Source organism: Myotis brandtii, unplaced genomic scaffold (assembly GCF_000412655.1).
Source record: "Myotis brandtii unplaced genomic scaffold, ASM41265v1 scaffold398, whole genome shotgun sequence".
NCBI lineage: Eukaryota > Metazoa > Chordata > Mammalia > Chiroptera > Vespertilionidae > Myotis > Myotis brandtii.
This window is the reverse complement of record NW_005365280.1, coordinates 455797-461097: the sequence shown is the minus strand read 5'-3', so window position 1 is coordinate 461097 and position 5301 is coordinate 455797. Positions and strand designations below refer to the sequence as shown.

General features: G+C 36.3%; 1 protein-coding gene across 1 annotated transcript in view; it reads left to right on the top strand.

The window, feature by feature from the left end:
• Window positions 1-1231: 1231 nt before the first annotated feature.
• The window catches only part of DTNBP1 (dystrobrevin binding protein 1), a 129568-nt gene continuing 125498 nt past the window's right edge, over window positions 1232-5301 (top strand). The window contains exons 1-2 of the mRNA XM_005873018.2: window positions 1232-1285; window positions 1984-2034. The gene's annotated coding sequence lies outside the window, so the exon portion shown is untranslated. The remainder of the gene's footprint in view (window positions 1286-1983; window positions 2035-5301) is intronic.

The window sequence follows — 5301 nt, the reverse complement described above, 5'->3', positions numbered from 1 at the left end:
AAGCCGTGGTGGCGGGGGCCGAGGCAGAGGAGGTTAGGGGCAATCAGGCAGGCAGGTGAGCAGTTAGGGGCCATCAGGCAGGCAGGCAGAGTGGTTAGGGGCAATCAGGCAGGCAGGCAGGTGAGCGGTTAGGAGCCAGTGGTCCCGGATTGCGAGAGGGATGTTAAACTGGCAGTTGGACATCCCCTGAGGGGTCCCAGATTGCAAGAGGGTGTAGGCTGGGCTGAGAGAAACCCCCATGCACAAATTTTGTGCACCGGGCCTCTAGTATAGACAGTCCTCGGGTTATGTCGGACTCGACTTACGTCGTTTCGTGGTTACGTCGCCATCTCCCATTTATATTAAAAAAAAGTTCCATCATTTCGACGTATGTATATATGTGCTTTATGTTTTTTATTATTTATTTACCACAAGTAAAGGTCAGGAATTGTTATTTTTCTTTTAAATTTTTTTTACTGTTTCACTTCATTACTGCTGTGTATGTGCTCCATGTGAGTGATGTAGGTGCTTATGGAGGTGCTTCTGACTTACGGTGAAAATCGCATTACGTCGCGCCTTAGGAACGGATCTCTGATGTAACCTGAGGACCTACTGTATATATAGATTTATCTTTATGGTTGAAAGTATTGTTGAAAGCATTTCCCTATGGAACCCCTCCACCCTGCACATGACACCCCCCTCCTTACCAAACTATTATCTGTGTCTGGGGGTTATGCATACATGTATATAAGTTTTTTGGTTAATCTCTCCCCACCCACCTGCCCACCCACCCCCAAATTTCACCAAATGTTAGTACTTAAAGAGATTTGAAGGTTTACTAAATAAAATGTGCTGCTTAGTTCTCTTTGTTAAACCTACCAAGTTCACGTAAGTTGACCTCTTTTTCTAATGATGCCAGGTAAATGAGGTTTCTCTAGTTCGATCACACATAGGAGTTGTTTCTAAAGAGAGTATTTGGGACAAGGAAACATAAAAATGTTTGCTACAAATTTTCTATTTGTAGTTTCTCACATATAGTAAAGACTATATGTTTGGACTATATACCACATATAATATTTACTACAGATTTTTCATTTGTGATATATAATACATAGTAAACACTATGCTTTTACAAATATTTTTTCTTGCTAAAAAAATTGGCTTCTCTGATCCAAAATATGAACAACTGTGAAATTTACCATTGAAAAATTTTCTTGAGTTCTAAGAATATTTTATATTTGTTATATTATAGGTTGAAGACTTTAAGTGACAAGTCAAGAGAAGCTAAAGTAAAAAGCAAACCAAGGTAAGCTTGTGCTAAGATTTGACTTACTGTAACCTAAATTTCATCCAACTTTTGGTTATAGTCACAATGGTATAATTACTATAATGGGTTTTATATCTATTAAGTGCATCTGACTACAAAACAACTTATTGATTCTTTTTAAATTTTGTAACACTGGAAAATTTTTTGATAAAATTGTAAAATGACTGAAAAAATGGTTAAGTGTAATTGTTTTATTCTGACAATCAATGGCTATTTTTTATTAATCATTTTATTTGCATACTAAGAGCAAATTAAAAGTCCTGCATTATTAAGAAGCAAATTAATAATGGAACAGTAACTGGCAAGCAAGCATCTTTAGCTCTGTTAACACTGGTGTCACTTTTTAATAAAGTAAAGCACATGGCCAAATGTCACTTCCAACCTAGACATGATGAGCTTTAAAAAAATTCTTATTTTGAACTACATTAAAGTGTTTATTATTATGTGTTGAAACTAATTTACTAGTATAGGGCCAAGTGATTGTTGATAGTATATAACAGTGTATTAACTTTGAAATAAAGCAATATATTTCTCTAAAAGTTTAGGTAAGTTGTCATTAGTGATTTGAAAATATTTCATGTTACAATTGACAATGTCAAAATTCTTATATGTAACTTTTTTTTTTAATTGGCCTAAATCAGAAACAGTTTTAATAAAATAAGTGTTTCTTTTGGCAGGACTGTTTCATATTTGCCAAAGTACTCTGCTGGATTGGAATTACTTAGCAGGTAAGTGTTTTCATTTAAATAAGAAGATTGTACTTCTGACTATTTTATTGTCTAAAATCCTATCTAATAATAGAGACAGAAAAAAACATGTGGTTGCCGAGGTTTAGTGGAGAGAGGGGAATGAAATGACTGCAAATGTGTACATTTTCTGGGGGGATGAAAATTTTCTGGAATTAGATAGTGGTGATAGTTGCCCAACTTTGTGAATATACTAAAAACTACTGAATCATACACTTTAAGAGGGTGAATTATTTCAATAAAACTGTTAAATATGGTTTTATATGTTGTATGTTGTTATATGTAGTTCTGTAGTTAAAAATGTGTCATCTGACAGATACGTGGTTAAGTTGTGTGCAGTAGAAAGTATGATTTTTAATTTCCTTATCTGCATTTATTTATTTGATATATATATTATTGTTTAAAGTATTACATATGTCTCCTTTTTCCCCAATTGACCCCCCTTACTTCCGCCCCCCCAGGACAAGCACTCAGCGCCCCAGTGTCCCTGTCCATTGGTTATGCTAATATACATGCATACAAGGCCTTTGGTTGATATCTTACCCCCTCCCTCCCCTGCCTTCTCTCTGAGGTGAACAGTCAGTTCAGTGTTTCTTTGTCACTGGATCTATTTTTGTTCATCAGTTTATGTTGTTCATTATATAACACAAATGAGTGAGATCCTGTGATATTTATCTTTCTCCGACTGGCTTATTTCGCTTAGTATAATGCTTTCCAGATCCATTCATGCTGTTGCAAATGGTAACAGTTCCTTCTTTTTTACGGCAGCATAGTATTCCATTGTGTAGATGTACTACAGTTTTTTAATCCACTCATCTGCTGATGGGCACTTAAGCAGTTTCCAAATCTTAGCTATTATAAATTGTGCTGCTATGAACATAGGGGTGCATATGTCCTTTCTGACTGGTTTTTCTGATTTCTTGGGATATATTCCCAGAAATGGGATTACTGGATCGAATGGGAGTTCCATTTTTAATTTTTTGAGGAAACTCCATACTGTTTTCCACAGTGGCTGCACCAGTCTTCATTCCCACTAGTAGTGCAGGAGGATTCCTTTTTCTCCACGTCCTCTCCAGCACTTGTCATTTGTTGATTTGTTGATGATAGCCATTCTGACAAGTGTGAGATGGTACCTCATTGTGGTTTTGATTTGCATCTCTTGGATGATTAGTGACTTTGAGCATGTTTTCATATATCTCTTGGCCTTCTGTATGTCCTCTTTTGAAAAGTGTCTATTTTTTTTTTATTGGGTTGTTTATCTTCTTTTTGTTAAGTTGTATGAGTTCCCTGTAATTTTGGAGATTAAACCCTTATCTGAGATAGCATTGGCAAATATGTTCTCCCATGCAGTGGGCTTTCTTATTGTTTTGTTGATGGTTTCGTTTGCTGTGCAGAAGCTTTTTATTTTGATGTAGTCCCATTTGTTTATTTTCCTCTTAGTTTCCATTGCCCTAGGACCTGTATCTGTAAAGATATTGCTACAACATATGCCTGATATTTTGCTGCCTATCGAGTCTTCTAAGATTTTTATGGTTTCCCGTCTTACATTTAAGTCCTTTAACCATTTTGAGTTTGTTTTTGTGTATGGTGTAAGTTTGTGATCTAGTTTCATTTTTTTGCATGTATCTGACCAATTTTCCCAGCACAATTTTTGGGTTCTCTGTTCTGTTCCATTGGTCTATATGTCTGTTCTTGTGCCAGTACCAGGCAGTTTTGAGAACCGTGTCTTTGTAATATAGCTTGATATCTGGTATTGTGATCCCTCCAACTTTCTTCTTCTTTCTCAGGATTGCTGTGGCTATTCAAGGTCTTTTTTTATTCCAGATGAATTTTTGGAGAGTTTGTTCTAGGTCTGTGAAATATGCCATTGGTATTTTAATGGGGATTGAATTGAATTTATAAATTGCTTTGGATAGTATGGACATTTTAATGATTCTACCAGTCCATGAACACGGTATGTTCTTCCATTTTTTTATGTCTTCCTCTATCTTTTTTTTTTCAATGTCCTGTAGTTTTCTGAGTACAGGTCTTTTACCTCCTTAGTTAAGTTGATTCCTAGATATCTTATTTTTTTTGGTACAATGGTAAATGAGATTGTTTTTTCAGTTTCTCTTTCTGTGAGTTCATTATTGGTGTATAATTCTTACCTGCATTTATAATGAAACAGTCATCTACACCTACATTTTGCTTTATCTTTTTTCATTTGTTTGTTTATTTGTTAATCCTCACTCGAGGATATTTTTCCATTGATTTTCAGTGAGAGAGGGACAGAGAGGGAAAGAAAGAGAGAAACATCAATGTGAGAGAAACATATCGATTGGTTGTCTCCTGCATGGCCCCAACCGACCAGGGCCTGGGCCAGGGAGGAGCCTACAACCAAGGTACCTGCCCTTGACAGGAATCAAACCTGGGACCTTTTGGTCCACAGGCTGATCTCTATCCATTGAGCAAAACTGGCTAGGACTCTTTTTTCATTTTTACTGGGTTTCTTTTTATGGTTGCTAAATCTAGAGATTTTCCTTTTCTTCTCTGAAATGAAAGTGCTCAATTTGATATTAATTTCCTGCTTGGTTTTGTTGAGTGAAGAACATACGTGAACCTGAAAGAAGGTTTAGTAAAATCTAGTCAGAGGTATACTGTTTACTATTTACATTTTATCTTTATTTTTTAAATTTAATGATTTAGTTGAAAGAACTTTATTGAAATATTTATTTTGGAGGTTTAGACTTTTGTGTGGTAGTTTTTTTTAGGGTGGAGTACATTTTTGGACTTAATTGAAAAATTTACAATCATAGGAAGATGTCTATTATAATAGTGTCATTCATTGCACTGAAAGTCTTTTCTCTTTAGAACTAATACTTAAGTAGAGGAAAAGCCATTTTTAAATAGCAGATCCTATGTAATAATAGACAAACATGGTAATTAACCATACCTCTGCTACGCTTCCCATTGGCTAATCAGCAGGATATGCAAATTAACTGCCAACAAAGATGGCGGCCGGCAGCCACGCAGCTGAAGCGAACATGAGGCTTGCATGCTCCAGTGACAAAGGAAGCCAAGGTTCCCCACCTGCCTCGCCCTGCTCTAAGCTACACTCTAAGCAACAAAGTTGCAATTATAGAAGCTAAACAAGCTCCAGATACCTGCTTTCAGCCAGCTTCGGCCTCAGAGCTTAGAGCAGCAGTGATGGCAACAATGTTTCAATTATAGAAGCTAAACAAACCCAGATACCTGCTTTCAGCCAGCCAC